Raw genomic sequence first — 20,934 nt, forward strand, 5'->3', positions numbered from 1 at the left:
GATTATATCTTCTATTTTATAAATCAAGGTTATAGTAGTTGCTATAGTAATGACTGTCATCAAAGGAACAAGGAGGAATGGACAGAAGGGTGAGGTGACTGGATGGTGAAACAAGAAAAAGATCTAGTGAGCCAGAAAAGGAAGTACTGGGATGTGAAGAGAGCTCCAAAACAAAAATTAGAGAAGACAGCAAGAACAAGCTGATCCCTTCAAAAAACAGTTACCAGAGACAGTACAGGTGATGGCACAGCCCAGAGCACTACATCTGGAGAGAGGTCAGAGGAAAAGGAGGACAAGAGTGTGTGGAAGGACAGCTGGAGGGCTGGACAGAGGAAGCCACCAGGCCAGAGCAGATGGGGCAGCCCAAGTTTATCACCAGGTCCAGATGTCCTGTGAAGTCACATGCTGGGGAAGACTCTGAATATTTGCTTGGATCTTCCCTCTGACACTCAGGTCTTCGGAGCTCCTGGAGGGCAGACAGCATCTGGGTGGTGGGGAGAGATGCACCCATGTGAAGAGGGTAAGGGATTATTCCAAGTTGAATTCCTTCTTTCTCAGGTGACTGGTTTCTGGCTGCCCTGCACCTCCCCCTTTCATTCTTGGCCTGCCTTAGTCTGCCTGAGGCATGCAGGCAGCTGCTCCAACCACATGCCCTGTCAGGACCTGTTGCTTCATGGGGAAGAATGCAAGAATATCAAATCCTTTCAAATGCTGAAAGGAGAAGGCTCTGCTTTGTCAGGTGTCAGGGTTTGGGGGTGTGAGTACAGTACAAAATCATAATATAAAATAATTTACGACTGAACCCCAGAACCCAGAGAGAGTAGGAGTTGGTGAGTTTTTTTTGTTTCTTGACTACAAGAAACCAGTGGTGGTAGAATTCTTTTGCCTCCCAGCTCCAGATGGGTAGGAGCACCCCCTTGTTCTGCTCCTTCCCTCTCTTGCTGCTGCCACCACCAGCAAAGCTGTGGCTGCCTTTCTGAGCTAGAGAGACCCCAATACCTTTGCTTTGCCCAAACCCAGCACTCACAGCTGCATCCATCAGGGCCAAGCACATGTATATTCCAGTAAGCCCATTGAGCAAGAAGTCCTCATCATCATGCCAGGAAAGGGATGCCCATCTTCAGATCCTATGGACATGTAGCACCCCAATGAACCTTTGCACTAGAGAAGTGGCATAGTCAGGGTTAGAGGTAGGCTCTGCAACAGGCAAGACTGGTGCTCTGGTTTCACCACCTTCCTGTGTGGCCACAGACAGGTACCTTGACCACTTTATGCCTCACTTTACACAACTGCAGTGTGGGGGTCATCAGAATATCTACCACATAAGGAAGTGAATAGATTAGAAACACTTAGAATGGTGCCAAGCACATAATAGATGCTCAACAAATATTAGCTCTTCTAATTATTACACACAGCTCTTATGTGTGGATTTGTGTGCTTTCACTGCATTTCTGGATTTTGGACTAGTCTTTTCATTCACTGTTACCTTCTCAGAAGAGCTGTGATATCATACTCCTTTGATTACCCTTTAAAGTATTCAGATGACCCTCAGTGCTACTGGCTACTAGTCTGCTGCAGTTCCTGAGCAAGACTGAAATTCCTCTAAGGATCAGCGTTCTAGGTGGGCATGCCTGGAAGGAGCCAAGATAGGTACAGTTCAGCTGCTCTGAAGAGATGATTAAGAGAGTCCTCGTTATATGAAGCAAAATACATTCCTTGTAAAACTACTCAGCTAAGAATAAAATGATTTCATTTCATGGGATGCTGACCTTTGTTCAAATTGAAATCCCAGTTGGTTAAGCATCTAATCTAGGGGCCTTCTCCTTGTGAAAATATAGGAAAAGATTCCCTCACTTTGAAGGAATCCTTTCCTATATTTTACCTAACCACTAAATTACAATCTATTGTTATGTGAGTTTTTACAGCAATTTTTTTTATCAGGTTTTAATTTAAGCTGAAGTTCTGTGTGCCTGTGTATGTGTGTACACACATGTGAACTCAAACTTACACTCAGTGGAACTTTCTCACTCTGAATCTCTTGTCTTCACTCCTCAGCTCCACCTTTTCTCACACTTACTTGCAGGTTTTGCCTCTGAGTCTCCAGATGTATGCATATGACATCCCATTCTACCTGAAGGAGATGGTCTCTTCCATTATTGACCATTTCTAATTACTTCATAAAAGCTTATAGACCCTATGTGGGGCTCAGATAATAAGGTGAATTGGACACAGTCTTGGAGTCACAGGCAACAGATAGATATATGTCTCTGGGACATTGATTATAAATTTTAGGCCAAAGGCAGCCCCTGAACACTGTCCTGAAGGCCAATCTGCAAAGCAGCTCTACTCCTATTAATGAAGGCTGAAGGTGCATCTGAGTTAACTGGCTGGCTAATGCCAACAGCCGAGAGGATGGAAAAGTGAAACAAGAGTCAACTAGGACATGGAAACTCGACATGGTCATACTAAGTCTGTTCCTTAGATATCTCTGCTTAGAAGAAAACAATTACCTTGAAAAAATAAACAGTGAAAGTTCTGCTGTAATGTGCACTACAATTGTAATGACTCCAGGAGTCCATATACAAGCACATACAGCCATCCTTTCACAGATACTATAAGATAGATGAATGTGAGGGAAATATGGGGGGAGGCAGGGAAATTAAAAAAGAAGAAAGAAGAGGAAAGGCAAGAGGGAAAAATTAAATGGTGAGAAAAGAAGAAAAACAGCATGAACCTTTTACCCTTATTTAGGAATTTCTACATGCATTGTACAACAAAACAAAAATGAGATGTGTTCTACTTTTGCATTAGGAAAATGCCACTTCTGATGGACGGTAGTGGGAAACAGCTAAGCCAAGGCTCCAGGAATAATAAACAAACCAGACTTAGAGCTCTGTAGGGAGCAGGAAGCGACTGCCTTGCTCACAGTAGTGTCCCAGTGCATCTCATGCTTATGGCACATGGCCCAGCTTAAAAATCCTGGAGGAGGGGGAAAATAGGAAACAGCTGCTAGGAATGGATTACTTGGTTTGGGCTCAACCTTACTTCTGGTTGTAACATGAATGACAGACAAGTAGCTGGTGGCGGTGAGCAAGTGTGCTAGAAAAGCACAGAGTGCACACCTCAACTTCAGGATGGGGTGCCCCTGTATGGAGGGTCCATGCCTCAGTGGAGAACTCCCTTCTCTTTGGAAGATAAATCTGGTCTCATTTGGCTTCAGAGCAGCTGTAGTCCTGCACTGCCCAGAGAGCAGCAGTCCACCGGGAGCTGGTTAGAATTCAGAGTCTGGAACCCAACCAGCCCTGCTGAATCAGGACTCTCATTTCACTGGATCCTACAGTGACACAGGTACATGTGAAAAACTCTGCTCTGGATGCCCCGAAGACTGACCAACCATGACTGTCAGCGTGTAGCAAAAACTTTACAAATGCATCACATATTGCAAAAGGAATCACTTAATGGACCTGTAAAAATGAAAACTGAGGTTTGATTTAATTGCCTTGAATCCACCCCCCAAAAAAAAATCAACAATAACAACAAAAATGGGAAGCTGTTTTAATTTAAGTGTTAACCTAATTTTACCCATACCCAAAGAAGAAAAACATTTTTTAATGGAAATGGATTTTATTGCATCCAGAAGTAACTTGGTAAAACATAATAAGGAAAAGGTCTTGCTAGACAGTGAGTCTGCCAATAGGATGCATCATTTTCCTCACTGGATTATGTGAAAACAGCCCAAGAAAGCAGCAGTCCTGGATGGCTGAGGAGCTCATGGGCTTACAGACTAGGAAGAAATGGAACTAATAATATTATAAGGGTCTGTCAGTAAATCTAATATTTAAAAGAGAATTTACCCCAATATGTACATCCAAAGGATGAGGTGTTCCTAGCTGCCTTTCATTCACATGTGAATTCACTTACATGAACACAGTCATGGAAATTTCAAGAACAACATGGGGAGTGCTGAAGACATGCCAGAAATCCCACTGGTGTGTCATTGTATGCACTCAATCACCGACATACTTTGGGTGCTGAACAGTGTGGCCCTCGTCCTCAGTAATTGGTGGCTTGCTGTGTACTCATGCCTTGATTTAATCCCTAGAGAAAACATCCCTCCCCCTAAGACACACATTCTCTTGTTTATTTTCACCTCCTTCTGCCTGGTCAGCCTACACTGCCCCTGTTATGTGCCCAGCCATACACACACACAGTTCCCTGGGTGAGAGGCTGTCAGGAGAAAAGACATTTGAATAAATGGGTAAAATATGGGTTCTCCTTCCTCCCCCTTAACCTGAAGTGCACTTTTACAACCTCCCCCTCCCTGCATCATGAACCTCCACTGACAGTCCCCAACTGCCAATTATCCCTGCAGGGGACAGTTTTCTTCCAGTCCTATACAAAATGCAGTTTGAAGGAAATAAAAATGCCTAAGTAAAAAATTCCAGTAAAATAGAAAACACGATTTTAAACTCCTGTCATTGAAGAACATTTTTAGTATTTTAATCACTGTTTTGGTTGAGGAGTTAGTGGCATTAAAATGCTTGATCATTAATAGCAGTATCTTCTCATTGTTCCATCACCAAGCAACAAATCATAGTAGCAATATGATTGAAAACCACCAGGTCACACCCTTGCTAATGGGTTAAGTAGTTAATAGAGCTCAAAAGCGGTGGACTATCTGTGCATTAGAAGACATTTCCTGCTCCTTCTTTAATCCATGCTCACTGCTTGTGAGTTTGGTACTGCTACTTACTTCTTAGTGTATATCTTCCTGTCTTTCAGAGAAAACCTTATCCTATAGGTGTCTTTTAGAGCTTGGAAAAATTATTAAAATGTTCAAGGTAAAGCATTTAGTTTTACAAAAACTAAAGGCAGTATTGCTTCTGATAGAGAAAAATCTAGCCACTCCCTCAAAGGAGGCTCCTAATCATAACAAATTCCTATTTCCATGAATAATTGGTTTCGTTTCTCATTCAAGATCACACACAACTTGAATCCAGATAGATCAGCTTGCTTAAAAAAAACATAATGAGGAAAATAAGGAAAGAAACTGACAAATAACAGATTGGTTGAAGGCAAGCAAGGTCTCACTATGGACTGGCAGGGAGCCAGAGGCAAAGAAGATGGAGTTTCTCTCTCTCATACCCATGTTATTACAGAAAATCAAATGGCGAATATAAGAGCCATAGCCTCATTTTGCAGGGCCTGTTGAGAAGTTAGTGGAGTGCAGGAGATATCATCACAGGCAGAGCAGGATGTGGAGCAGGCCAGGGCCTGCACACCCAGCACAAGGTATTTGACTAAAAGGCAAGGAGCTGGCCTGTGGCAGGTGCAGCGCAGCCAGTGCTCTCAGCCCCAGGAAAAGAAAACCTGCAGGTGCAGTTGAGACATGTCCTGAGTCTCCAAAGACACGCATTTTTCTGAATAGTTGTTCTATCTTCATTGTCTGCCGGCAAGATTACAGTGTTCAGAGGGAGGGGAGGAAAAAAGGAGTGGAGTCCCTCTTTCTTCCCCTCCCTGGTTTGGTGGAGTCTCCAGTTCTGGGGCTTTGATGACACATGCAAGCTGCTCCAGAAGTGAGGTGCAGTCAGAGGATGTGACTGTGCAAGGGCAGTGGTGGTGGTGGGGACTTCCCACATCAGCCCCATGCAGCTCCTGGACCCCTGGGAGGGCCGTTCAGGCTCCAGAGGCCCAGGTGGATTCAGGGAGTCTGCTGATTGCAACCCAGAACTGCCCTTCTGCCTCCACTCTGCACATCCTTTTCTTTCTATTCTAGCCATCCTTGGGCAGAATGATGACCTGAGCATTACACTTCGGTGCTCAAAAGCCCAGAACTTCCAAATGCTACCGGAATTCTCTTGGCACATCCCAGGAACCAACATGGTTTCACACACACTGTCGTTGCTCAGTGGTTTTTGCTAAACTACCTTTCAGCCCCTCTGGGAGGTTTCTCCTCATTCCTGATGTCTATGTGATGTCAACAACTTAGACTGGGACCCTGACTTTAAGCACATATTTTACCACAAACCTTTGCTTTCTCAAAAAGGCTTCAATCCTCAAACAGGATTTAATATTTCTATCAGTTTTTTTGTGAGAAATGAGATACATAGCACTCAGTTAAGCTATCAAAATTGTAGAAGATAAATATAAAATTCAACAGCACCATCATTGCAATTTATTCTACTAAAACATCTCAGCACTAATGAAGGGAAGATGGGGCTTTCAATACCCATCCACAGAAAAGGGTTGGCGGTGGCTCCCACATAATGTGGTTGTCAGTCTCACATCACCCTGTTGCCATTATGCTTTTTTTAAATTGCTACTGGTTTAATGCTTTTTTTTCTTCTACCAGAATGGAAATCTATGAATGCAGAAGGTCTTGCCAGTTTTATTTACTAACATTTTCACTGGCCTTGCACACAGTAGACACTTAATACATATTTCCTGAATGAGTGAATTATGGAACCCTAAGGCATTATTGGAAAATCTCTTTTTATGTTGGACGCCAAAAGAGTGTGTGTGCTCAGGGTATAGCTGATGTTGAGAAAGCTATTGTGACAGCATTTTGTACCCAACAATAAAAAGTGAGGGGCTGAGTTAATTCTCCAAGGTCTAATGCAGCCCTAAAAGTCTATAACATTATATGAAATCAAGTATAGGAGTCAATGGTTTTACTCCACCCATCATTTCATAGGCTTTCTCCTGTTTATTTTGATTGCCAAACTTGAGAATGGCCCCTTGGAGAAAAGAAAGGAGTTACCCATGGAGACTTGTAACCTAGAATAGTTACTGAGATAACTATTTCTTTGCTTATAGAAGAGTTAGAATTGATTCAATGTCTTTTCTTTAATTCTACACATGTAAGTGTATTACATGGAATATACATTCAAAAATGGAACAAAAGTGACTCCAATTGACATGTGTAGTAATTTTGGTTTCATTTAAATAGGGATTATTCTACTGATAAAGGCAGAATAAGCTATGACAATCTCTTAAGCAACTAATATTGTTATGAAGCTTAAAAATTAAAGGGGGAAGTATTTTCAGGCACATGCATAGAGGACACATGGACAAAACCAAAGAGGGTAGGATCAAGGGTGGGAAGTGGGGATGGCTGTGGTGGGGGGCAGTGGTGGAGGGGAAATGGAAACAACTGTAACTGAACAACAATAAAAATAAATCAATAAAAATAAAAGCAAAAAATTAAAAAAAAATAAACCTTAAAAGAAAAATAACTTTTATATATATATTTTATTTTCTAAGATGACCTCCCACAAGGATAGGCACCTGATGGATTACACAAGGATAATGCTTCTATTGATCTTCAGGTCCTAGGTAAAATCATAATGTTGAGGGGTTTCAAAATTCGTGGGTTTATTAGCACTTGGCTAGCCACAAAATCCTAACTTTTAAAAGCAGTGGTTGTATAAGTCAGCAGGATAAGAAATTATATGTTAAAAGTTATAGTGACAGAGAAAAGTCTTTCCTTCCTGCAGGTATCTGTTACATTCTGAGAAATGGGCAATGTCTATGCCAGTTAGAAGTTATGGCACTTTTGGTGCTTCTGAAATGTTGCCTGAATTCTCAGTACATACTAGATCATGTTAATAAGAGAAAGAACTTCTGGAGTGTCTTCTAGTCACTTTTGACATTAGGCTCACCTACCTGACCAGCCCAAGTCCTCTCACACATCTACATTTCTTTCAGCCTTCCTTGTACATTTTCCTGCCTGACAAAACTCTTACTCTCCCTTCACATCAAATTTCACCTCCACTCTCAACCTTCCCAATCTCTGCCAAGAAATTTGGCCCCAAGCTCATTGTCCGGACCTCTCACAGCATCATATAGCATTTGCACTCATTTATAAATTTTGATTTCACTGAAACCAGGGACTATAATTCATTTCAGCGCCTTGTCTGGCATATAATAATTCCCCATTAAAGTGACAGATACATGAAGTTCTCAGACTAAACTAATGGACTCTAAAAATTTCCCAAACATTCTCAGAATTAAGATCTTCTACCCTCATGAATAACAAATGTTTATGTATATAATCCATGTATCTGACCCTCTTAACAAGCATGCCACACCACAGATCTGGCCATTATAGGAATACATTTTCCTCCAAAATCTTTAGCTTTATCATTTAAAATTTTTTTTAATTACTAAAACTTATTTTAAAGAATATTTTATTATTGTTCTATTACAGTTGTCCCAATTTCCCCCCTGTTGCTCTCCACTGCCCCATCCACCCCTACCAACCCCTTGCTCCCACAGTCATTCCCCACCCTGTTGTCCATGTCCATGGGTCATTCATACATGTTCTTTCACTAGTCCCTTTCCCTTCTTTCCATGATTATCCCCCTCCCCCCACCCCCTGGTCACTCTCAGTCTGTTCGTTGTTTCCATGCCTCTGGTTCTATTTTGTTCATTTGTTTGTTTTGTTCACTAGGTTTCTCTTTCGCTGCCTTTCACTGCCTGGTCACTTCACTTAATGTAATATTCTCCAGTTCCATCCATGCTTTTGTGAAATGTCGGAGTCCCTTCTTTCTGCTGTGTAGCATTCCATTGTGTAAATGTACTAGTTTTTTTTATTCACTTTGATTATTTTAAACTTCTAACACAATTTCCTAAATTTCAGCTTCTCAAACCCCAGTATTATTTAACTTTATTTTTCATGTCATAAATGCTTCCACTACTTAAATACCTACATTTTTGCCCAAATTATCAACTTGCATTGACCATACTTTATTCCCTTTCCCTAGCATTTCTTGTTCTATTTTTTCAACTGACTAATTCCTACTCATTACCGGACTTGCTTCTGGCCTTGCATGTTTCAAGAAACACTCTCTGGTGGTTCTTTGTGAGATGTTAGCACACCCTCCTATCATTTCATTGTTGTATACAGCCTTTATAGTACAATTTCCTGTTAGCAAATCTTTATGCTCTTCAAAAGATGAACTCCTCAAGGGACAAAATATACTTTATTCATCTGCAATCCTGTGTCAATAAATGATTGTTAATCTCTCATCTTGTGTGAAGATTCTGTAAACAGCCTGGGCAGGGTCTGTAAAGCTGAGGGATTTGAGGAGGATATAAGTTGTCTGGATCCTTGGAAAGTTAGGGCATCCCAGGAGTACTGCTAAGATCTAAAGAAAACCAAACCTATTCAGGTCCTTCTCTTCAAGCCTAAAAATAGAAATGGGAAAACAAAACAGTTCTTCATTGAGGAGCTGACATATGTGAAGAATTTACCTCCCATTGCCCCTTTCACCCACAGTGTAATGCAGCCACCAGCTCCTAGAAGACTTCCATCTCAGGTTAATCTTGGGTATTCCTACAAATGACAGTCAACACAAATACTCTTCACATGTACTGTGGGCTACGCAGACACAGAGGAAAGCAATTGTTGGCTGGGTATCTTAGGCCAATAGTAAAATATGATCCACATCAGTCCTCTCAATGAATTATTTTATAAGTTCCTGCATTTTTGTCAGCTAAGAGTTTATCCATTCTTGAAGATGTGCATCAAATTATACTTTCGTGGTATATCTCCAACCCTTAATTCATCAATAAAATCCAAAAATTGTAATGAGAGAGGTATCAACAAATTCCTTTCTCCATCTTTTGAATCCCTGGTGCTGTTTTTGTTTTTGCTATCAATCTGGCACAGTTTTGTAGATTTAAGATACTCAAAAGACTTGTATTCACCATTCTTCCCATATACACTTATATTTTGGCATCAACTGTCATGTTATAGGTGTTCCATAAATTTTGACTATTTGACTGATAAAAAGAACATACTGACCACTGATCTAAAGGAAAATTCCCCCAGGAAGCTGAAGACCAGAGCTTCTACTAAGCAGAACCATTATTCTTTAGAGCTATTCCGGCCACCATGAAAACAAAACCTGTTTCTCCAAAGTAGTTGTAGTTTACAGAAGTATAAATATTCAAAACTTTGGTGGTGACTGACAATGCAGTCACTTTTTTATGAAGAGCCACATATGGAATCTAATGGTTGGCAGATATGGTTAAATGTTATCCATGCCCTAACTCAGGTAACTGAAGGATTTTTGTTATTTGTGTGTCATTTTAATACTTTACAATCACTTTTATATTAATGACTTCATTTGATCTTTACAACCATCCCAGAAGTGAATGGGATAGATGTGGTAATTAATAGATGAATAAACTGAAGCACAGAGAGATCAGGAGACTTTAGCTCTGAAGTCTGCATGAGAAAAATGACTGTGAACAAGATTACAATACTTGCCCAGAAAAATCCAGCAACTTTAAACAAAATTCGCATGCAACCAAATAGAGGAGTGATGCATGCTAAAACAGAGGTCCAATTGAAGTGTTACGGAAAACAGAGAAAAATATAAAGACCAAATTCCCTGGCATGCTCTCTATAGCCCAGGAGAGGCCCGCATTTAGAGAATGGTGAGTCCCTGGGACCTGAGTGTCACTTTGCACACAAACTGCCACAAATGTTGCATGTTCTGAGGAGATAAAAAGGGCTTTGAATATGTGCAGTATAATAACTATGTTTGTTTTAATGGAGCAATGTGCACTTCTGTTGTGCTATAGAGCAAAGTTCTAATTATTCAAACACAGCCATTAGTTCTCACACAGCACAGATGATAGCAGATGTTATAAAGATAGCATCTCTTGGTAATTCACCCACAAGGCCCTGCCGCAAGGCCACTTCAAAAGCAGCAGCAGCCTCTGCCAGGAATATCCTATCATATGTCCTAAGACATTAGAGCCCTCAATTGACTAAATATCTTGAGGGAGAAAGGGGTCAGTCAATGTGGCAATAATGACCCTTTCTCTCACACTTCTCTGGTAGAACAGGTGGCAGCTGGACCTGGTGAGAACATAGTGATCTGGGCTACCTGGAGCCCTGTGTCCTGCTGGCTGTTCACACAAACAAGCAGCCCCCATCAGGACACAGAACCTGTGTCAAGAACTCCTTTCAAACTTACAAGGCTGAAAAGAAGTCATTTATTTGACTGGAGAACACAATGTACCTAGAAACCTGTCCAATGTGTGTGTATGTGTGTGTGTACACACATACACACACATACATATATATAAACTAACTGAGTTTGTGTGTATACTATTGCTCAAATCTGAGTGCCCAGAAGCAGGCACACCAGCCTGCCTGCATTTTTCCTACCCCAGCCTTATGAGTTACAGTTAGGAACACACAAAGGGCTTTAAAAAGTTCAAAGAATGTTTTTAAAAAGTGACTGTGTAATTATCACCAACAAACTGCTGAATATTTAGATTTCTATAAACTAAAAAAAATGTTAAGTTGAGAGACAAGCAGTGGTTATTTTTTCTCTGCATCAACCATAGCAAGGAGATTTCCTGGAAGTAGAGTCCCTCAAGGCTTTAGTTTCTTTGTTTTCTACACATACATGTGTACATGTGGGAACACACATGCAAGGGTGCACGCGCACACACTACACACACTTGTATGTTTAATAGGTGACCTGCCTGGAAATGAGAGACTTGGAAACAAAAGAGGAGTGAGGAAATATTCCTCCTGACAAATATTTCTGCCACTTTTTTCTGTAATCACATTTTCTCTGTCTTCTCTTATCACTTCCACCAAGCCATAGAAAGACTATCTTCCATAATATTTGCAGTATGAAGTACTCTTAGTTTTTTTTTTAAAGAGTAAAAAAACCCTCCTATAAAATTGAGGGAAAGCACACTTCATTCCTGCTGGTACAGACTCTGAACAAAGCCAAGATCTGCTGTCAGGAGGAGACTTCCAAGGGAGTGGAAGGAGGAGACAAAAAGTGCTAAGATCACCCTGGCTGGCATAGCTCAGTGGATTGAGCACAGGCTGCAAACCAAAGCATCGCAGGTTTGATTCCCAGTCATGGCACATGCCTGGGTTGTAGGCCATGGCCCCCAGCAACTGCACATTGATGTTTCTCTCTCTCTCTCTCTCTCTCTCCCCCCCTTTCCCTTCCCTCTCTAAAAATAAATAAATAAAAATCTTTTAAAAAATTACAAAACAACATATACAATGTGATTCCTTTAAAAAAAAAGTGCTAAGATCCTATGAGATGCCCCCTCCGCAGCAACATGTCGTTAAAAAATTTCTATTGGTGAGGGATTTCCCATAATCATTGCATTATTCTTTGCTCCCAGAAGATGTAAATGATAATCTAGATAGGAAAAAGACAAAGAACTTTTTTCTTAGCTCAGGAAAAGGAACATGAACTTTAGAAAGACCTATATAACTCAAAAAGGCTCTAGAAGTATATCAATTAAAAAATAACAAACAAACAGTTTATCCCCTACAGGGAAACGGGAAAGGGGGTGCATGCTCCTGCATCCCAAAACCCAATTGGAGCTTCCAATACAGCTGCCAGCATCAAAGAGACAGCTGCTGCCAGCATCAGAGAGTTCAGGAAAATGCAGAGTCTCAGACCTCCATGCCACCACTTTCGGGAGCGCCAGGGCTGGACTTGGTCTCTGCCCATGAACTCCTCTTAAAAGAGCAGGATCAAGTAATTGTAGTTGCCACTGGAGTTTGGGGACCTTTACCCCAGGGAATGGTTGGTCTAATTTTAGGAAGATCCAGTATGACTATTAAAGGTATTTTTGTTCAACCAGGAGTAGTTGGCTCAGATTATCAAGGAGAAATTAAAATTATGCTCAAGGCATCCGGTTATGGTATCATTCCAGCCCAAACACAGATTACCCAGCTTCTCCTCCTCCCCTATGTAACCCCTAAGACTCAGAATGTGGAGAGAGGAGAAGGAAGCTTTGGTAGCACAGATGATCAGTCCATTTTCTGGACAGAATCAATTAAATTAAATAAACCTATTTACAAGTAAAGATTAAGGGTAAAGCCTTTCACGGCCTCATAGATATAGGAGCAGACATCTCTGTTACATCCAACCAGTTTTGGCTGCCTGATTGGCCTTTAACGGACAGTGGGATGTCTGTCATGGGCATTGGAGGAATTTCTCAACCTCAGATCAGTGTGTGGTCTCTCAGATGTTATGGGCCAGAAGGACAGATAGGAAAAATTCAACTGTATGTTTTACCAATGCCCCTTAATATTTGGGGCCATGACCTCAGTCAGTGGGGAATGCAAATCTCTCTGCCTCATTTTCCCTAGTGGCCACTGTTGTTATGAATCTGCTACCCCTTACCTGGCTTTCTAACAAACCAGTATAGGTTGATCAGTGGCCTCTTAAAGGGGAATGCTTTGAACAAGCCTGCTTGTTAGTTAAACAGTAATTAGAAATGGGTCATATAGAACCTTCCAACAGTCCTTGGAACATGCCCATCTTCGTAGTACCAAAGAAATCTGGCAAATGGAGGCTTATTCATGATTTAAGAAAGATTAATGAATCTCTCCAGCCTATGGGCCCTCTCCAACCAGGTATTCCTAATCCTGCCTGTATTCCAAAAGACTGGCTGCTATTAATTATTGACTTAAAAGATTGCTTTTTAACCATCCCCTTAGCAGAAAAGGAAAGAGAGCATTTTGCATTTTCCCTCCTGGTCATTAACAATTCACAGCCTTTACAAAGATTTCAATGGAAGGTTTTGCCTCAGGGTAAGCTAAGCAGCCCCACATTGGGCACCAGCTGACACGCGCTCACCAGCCTGCAGTGAGAACAGAAAGCTGTGGATGGCTCATTGACACATGAGAAAAACATACATGGAGACAACCAGGTCCTGTGGGGAAGTAGGAATGGAATGGCCACTCTCTCTAGTGGGGAGCACCCCATTTCCATTCCCAAGCAGATTTTTATTGAGAATACAGACTTAGTTTGTGGATTCACAGTCTGGAAGAAAAGATCAAAAGAAGTAGGTGACTTTCAAAGGTGCAGACAGAACCCCCGCTGTGATTCTGGGCAGAGCTTGGAGTTTTAATATTTGAAAGGAGTAACAGGGCTCAAAGGGCAGTTTTGGTTTCCCATCTGTGCCTTCAAATTCTAATCTAATAACATCCTCCAGCAAACAGATCTCACAGGATCTTGCATATTCTATGTCCCAGGTCTGATTACCCCAGGGGTCTGCCGTTTCTGATCTGGGCTGCACTGTCCCTGCTATTTCTGCAGGCCTGAGTTAACAGAGAAGACAAAGGCAGCCAGGAGACTTGGATTTCTCACATCTAAGAACAAAGACTCAGGCTTTGACAAAGCCGAGGGGGCAGGGGTTGATGTCCATCACCCCTTCATTTCCACAGCCCTGAGTCTCTTCCTAGAAGCCTTCACATGATCATACCTGTCTTAGGCGATTTCCTCTGTGGGAAATCTTACCCGTCATTGGCTAACTAATCAAGCTTAGGAGGTCAGGCACAGAACAGGCAGCGTTCATGCCAGGGAAATAAGTTTTGTCTCCTTAGTGGCTCCTGTTCTGGAGGTCTCTCAGCCCAAGTCACGGGGGGTTACAGCTTCCTGAGACCAGGCAGGGCAGTCCCCAGCAGGGCTCTAGAAGTATATCAATTAAAAAATAACAAACAGTTTAAAAGATTTAAATAACTGCCAAAGTATTAACAATGAGAGGTAGTATTGGGCATTTTGGCATAACTGCCTTTGTACCAGCCAAAGCAGAGGAAGGTCAATCACACCCTTTTACTAAGAACAGAATTTTACACAGATGAAAAGGATCTTGAAGTAACATTAAGTCTATATTTTAATACTAAAACACCAACAAATCACTAAGTGCCATCCTGGAAGATCAGGATGGGTGGAGATGGTGGAGAACATGTAGGTCAGAGACTCATCCTGGAGACAGGAAAACCAGACCCAGATGGCTCTCAGGCCTTGTAGTGAGCTAGTTGATGGGGGTAGGGCTGGGAATAAAATGAAGGAAAATTTTGTTACTACCCCCATTTTACAGATAAAAATAATGGGTTTAGGGTAATTCAGCAAATAAACAGCACAGAATGACTTTTACCTAGAGATTGCTGTCCTCAGTCTCACCACTCAAACTTCATAAAACAATGGTCTCAGGTCTGGATACACATATGAAAAATGGAGTAATGGATGTAGGTGAGTCTTGAATCTACATTTGCAAACACCTTCCAGCAAAGTGGTCTCCCTCTCTCACCCCAGTCAAGGTTTATGCCCTACAGCATAGCCAGGAGCCAATGTGCTGGGCTATGGGTAGGAAACACCACCGTCTTGGGGGGAGGGTGTGATAGCCTATGTGCAAAGAAAAGCTTAAATCCTTATTTCCACTCTGCAAAGTTAATACTTAATTTCCCTAACACATTTCCTCTGAACAAATACTGTATTCTGCATTTGTCTCTCTACTTTACATACTAAATAAATAAAAAAAGTACTAAAACAAAAACAAGGCAACTTTAGTTTCTTTGGGAAGCAATATATTGATGGATGAGATTGGGCTCCAGATGTTTTAATACTCCAATGATAAGAGACTGAAAAAGATGTTGCACCATCAGACTCAGCCCACCCAGACTGGGTGTATGAACACAACTAGCATGATTCCTTTTGTATTTCTTTTTAAAATCCTAACCAGAAGATATGTTTATTTATTTCAGAGAGAGAAGAAGGGAAAGAAAATATCCATGTGAGAGAGAAATATTGATTGGTTGCATCCTGTACATACCCAGACCTGGGGATCAAACCTACAACCCAGGTATGCACCCTAACCAGGAATTGAACCCACAACCTTTTTGTGTACAGGAAAATGCTCCAACCAAGTGAGCCACCCAGTCAATGTTACAGGCACTATTCTTACAGGTACTCAGCCTACAAGAAGTGTGACCCAGATAAACATACAAGTACTCATTAAGATCAAAGACCAGTTCCCACTCCTGTATGGAACATGGGATTCCCTCAACAGAAAGGAACATTTTCCACTATCGGTCTTCATAGAAAGAGGCCAGACTTCTGGCAAAGATGGAGGCATAGGTAGATACAGTTTGCCACCTCACACAACCAAAAGAAGGACAACAAATTAAAAAAAAATAACCAGAACTGCCAGAAAATTGAACTGTATGGAATCTGACAACCAAGGAGTTAAAGAAACATTCACCCAGACTGGTAGGAGGGGCAGAGATGGGAAGCTGGTGTAGAGAGGACTCATAGCAAGGCAGTGGCTGGAGGACAAAATGATCCCACATTTGTATGTGAATAAACCAGGAGGAACAACTGGGGACTAAGACAGACTGCACAACCCAGGTTTCCAGCATAGGGAAATAAAGCCTCAAAATCTCTGACAGAAAAATCTTGGGGATTGAGGCATCAGGAGATATCCCAGCCTCAAAGGAGAGTTCATTGGAGAGACACATGGGATCCTAAAATGTACACAAAACTACCCACTTGGAAATCAGCACCAATTTGTTTTTGGGTACCAGAAGAAGTGACTGAAATCTGGCTGAGAACTGAGCAAGCAGCATTGTTCCCTCTTGGAATTCTCCCCCAGGAACAACACCACAGCACGGCCACATGGGTTGCCCTGCCCTGGAGAATACCTAAGGCTCCATCCCTTACTACATAGCAAGCATGCTGAGACAAAAAAAAATATACCCCAAATGAAAGAACAGATCAAGGCTCCAGAAAAAATACAACTAAGCAATGAAGGGATAGCCAACCTATCAGATGCAGAGTTCAAAACACTGGTAATCAGCATGCTCAGAGAAATGGTCCAGTATGGCCAGAAAATAAAGGAAAAAGGGAAGGGTATGCCCAGTGAAATAAGTGAAAATGTACAGAGAATAAAGAGTGAGTGGGAAAAAACCAGGACTCAAATCAATGGTTTAGAGCAGAAGGAAGAAATAAACATTCAATCAGAACAGAAGGAAGAAACAAGAATTCAAAAAAATGAGGAGATGCTTAGGGACCTCCAGGACAACTTTAAATGTTCCAACATCTGAATCATAGGGGTACCAGAAGGAGAAGAGGAAGAGCAAGAAATTGAAAACTTATTTGAAAACATAATGAAGGAGAACTTCCCTAATACGACAAAGGAAATAGACTTCTAGGAAGTCTAGGAAACTCAGAAAATCTGCAAAAAATTGGACCCAAGGAAGCACACACCAAGGCACATCATAAGTATATTACCCAAGATTAAAGATAAGGAGATAATCTTAAAAGCGGAAAGAGAAAAGGACACAGTTACCTACAAAGAAGTTCCCATAAGACTACCAGCTGATATTTCAAAAGAAACCTTCCAGGCAAGAAGGAGCTAGAGAAAAGTATTTGAAGTCATGAAAGGCAAGGACCTACATTCAAGATTACTCTGTCCGCAAAGCTATCATTTAGAATGGAAGGGCAGATATAGTGCTTCCCAAATAAAATTAAGTTAAAGGAGTTCATCATCGCCCACCTCTTATCATATGAAATTGTTAAAGGGACTTATCTAAGAAAGAGAAGAAGATTACAGATATGAACAGAAAAATGACAACAAACTCACAACTACCAACAATCAAACCTAAAAAAAAAACAAAAATGAACTGAACAAACAACTAGAACAGGAACAGATTCACAGAAATAGAGATCACATGGAGAGTTATCAGTGGAGAAGGGGGAGAATGGGGAAAAGGTAAGCATAAAAGACAGGGGGAGGTAAGATAGTATGGGAAATGGAGAAGCCAAAGAACTTATATGCATGACCCATGGACATGAAATAAGGTGAAGGAATGATGGTGGCATGGGATTATAGGGTATAAAGGGGAAAAAGAAATGGGACAACTATAATAGCATAATCAATTATATATATGTGTATACACACACACACACACATTAAAAAATGAGATGCTTAGGAACCTCCAGGTTTGTTTGTGTGTGTATATATATATATATATATTATATATATATATATATAAAGAGGTCTGTCTCAGAGTGGGTTGAAGTGGGAGAGCATGTCCATCTCTGTAGGGTGAGGTGTCAGAACTGAGATTCCCTGGAGTAGTGGAGAGAGTGAAGTCTGAGAGACAGCAGTGACCTAGGGGATGTTGGTACTTGTGTCAATATGGGAGTATCATGGATAGGGGTTCTTAGCCTATCTTGATGCATGAACTGCTTTGGCTTCTGTGAGGCCTATCAACTTCCTTCTCATACAAATGTTATAAATACACACAAAAAATAAATAAAATTAGAAAACAATTATATTGAAATAGGTTGTATCTGTACACCCTTTGGTTAAAACCTCAAGGAGCTCTAGTGGTCTAAATTTTGGCATGAAAATTACACATAAAAAATGGCACTGTATTATACTATCTGATTTGGTTGTCACAGACTGTCACAGGTCATTTGGCCTGCCACTCTGATAAAGGACACCTGGTTCCAACAGGATTTGAGAGTTAGAATAACCATTTCAAACTCCCAAAGGCCTTGAGTGTTTGCTGTGAGACGCTTTGATTCTGTATTATACTGAAATGCCAAAGAACAGGCTAAGAACTAAAATTTGATTTCCAAAAACAAAGATACTTGTGCAGAATCATATTTTTAATAAGTTATAATTAATACAATTGTTCATAGGACATTAACACACTATCATTTTATATTTTATATCATTTTTTTATGAAACACTCAAATCATAAATAAATCCAAGGATATTCTCTCAAACACATATAAACATAGTGCATGCAGGACTCAATTTTCACATTCTTTCATACTTCTTCAGAGTGGTGTCTGATCACAAATGCTGGCTGTTATTTAGAAGCTTGAAATGAAAGCTGAGAGCAGCCACATGAATCCTGGGCCCCAAGTGTCACAAGGAAGCACATTCACCAGCCCCATGCACCTGCTCACCTGTTCTACAGAGCTCTGAGTCCAGAGAAGGGCTCTAATCGGAAACACTGTCATTATCCTCAGAGCTAAGTACACAAGCGAGTCTAGGCCTGTTGCTAGTTGCCTTCAGTAATCAGACACCCAGACACATGACTCTTTGGAGGAGCCAGGAGGTAGCTACCACCCACACTTGGCCCCCACGACCGCCATCAGGATCTAGGCATGTCCTGGCCAACCATACCCCACTACCATGCTCTCCCTGAGCCATGGGGTCTAGACCCAGTGCCGGCCTGGAGGCACAACTCCCTCCCCAACTCCCAGCCCTGGTATTCAATCCCCCACACTCTGTGGACTGCACACTTTTCTACCATCCCATCCCACCCCCTATATGTGAAGATAAAAAAAAAAGTGAACTGTGGATAAGTCTCAATCTAATGTGCAAGCAGGAAGCTGAGATCTCACACAATGCCTTACCTCGAACAGCTCTTTAACATGAGTCTTTTCCAGTGTACATTAATGTTTCTTATATTTATATTCAGTCAGCTCTTCCCAGGTTAACTGGTAGCTCTAATCACAATAAAGCATGAAGTCCAAGGAGAAGCCACATAGTGAACTTACTTCCTTGTGACACCTAAGGAAGATCCACAGCCATCTGAACCTCTCCTGTAGCCCAGGAAAGCAGCCACCCTACTCCCCACTGCTGGTCCAAATTATAATGTCAAATTTCCTAAACATGCACAAGTCCAATTTTCTCCTTATCATGACTTCTCAGAGATTGTGGCTTCTGCTCTGTGGGCGATCATAACATGAGGATTATTCTGCTCCTCTCATAATTCCCAAAGATTTGTATACCCTAGCAAATCCTTTGTTAGGTCTGTTCCAGTGCCTAGTCAAAGAAGTGGGGGTTTTGTATACTTAAGAACTGAGAAGAGGTGCTGGAAGAAAAAGAGTCTCCAGATAATAAAGTCTAAACAGTGTTTCAATACCAAATATGTCACTTTTTTTTTGGAATTGTCAAATGGTGGTAATATTTCACTTGACAAATCCAAAGGCAAAAGAATAAATTTCTCATTTCTATGAAAATCAGGTTTCCAAAGAAAAGGAAAAGAATAATGAAAGAATGGAATCTAAGACCAGGCAAGCTCAGAGAGATAGTTTATCTTATGCATTTTATTCTTCTGCAAAATGCAATCATGTCCTGCATCTCTTCAGGGGAAGAGCCCTATGGAGAATGTTGATATCTCACTTTCCTATGACTAATTTTTATAATGTAGAAACATTTGTTTGAGGCAGCCCTTAATGAGAGCAAGAGTAGACACTTAATTCTGGCTCCTGACATTGTTCTGGAAAGGGCTCATGGCCCCAGGTGAGTCCGGACACCAGTGGTGACTTTGAGTAATATAGTAGATAATCCTTCCTTAAAACTCCTGCTCCAAAAACTTGGCAAAGTCCACTTGACTTTCAAATATTTTTTATGCATCAAAGCTCTAGCCCAGGCTTTGAAATAACACACTCCAGGCTATTTGTGGCACCTCTTGTGGCTGAGCAGTTTGTAATACAGTGAAGAGACTAATCTCCCTTCCCAAAATGCATGGGCAAAAGCTGCAGTAAACATGGGGATGCAGTTGGGCTTCAAGGTCCTGATATCAATTCTTTCGAATAAAGACCCAGAAGTGCAATTGCTGGATCACACGGTAATTCTATTTTTAATTGTGAAAACAAGCAAATATCCCCCAACAGATAGAGAAGTTGTGGTGTATATATATATAATGGAACATTACTCACCCTCAAAAAAGAAGATCCTGGCATATGCAACAACATGGATGAATCTTGAGTACATTATGCTAAGTTAAATAAGCCAGTCACAAAATGAAAAATATTGCATGATTCCACTCACATGAGGTGTCTAAAGTAGTCAAGCTTATAGAAACAGAAAATAGAATGGTAGTTACCCTGGTTTGTGGGGAGGAAAAATGAAGAGTTGTTTATCGTGTATAAAGTTTCAGTTATGCAAGATGAAGAAATTCTAGAGCTCTGTTGTAAAACATTGTGCTTATAGTTAACAATACTGTACTGTGCACTTAAAATTTTGTTAAGAGGGTAGATCTCATGTAATTTTCCTTATTGCAATTTTTTAAAAAAAAGGAGATGAACATATAGAGTGACAACTGCTTGCATTCCTTCT

This window comes from Phyllostomus discolor, chromosome 7 (assembly GCF_004126475.2).
Source record: "Phyllostomus discolor isolate MPI-MPIP mPhyDis1 chromosome 7, mPhyDis1.pri.v3, whole genome shotgun sequence".
Taxonomy (NCBI): Eukaryota; Metazoa; Chordata; class Mammalia; order Chiroptera; family Phyllostomidae; genus Phyllostomus; species Phyllostomus discolor.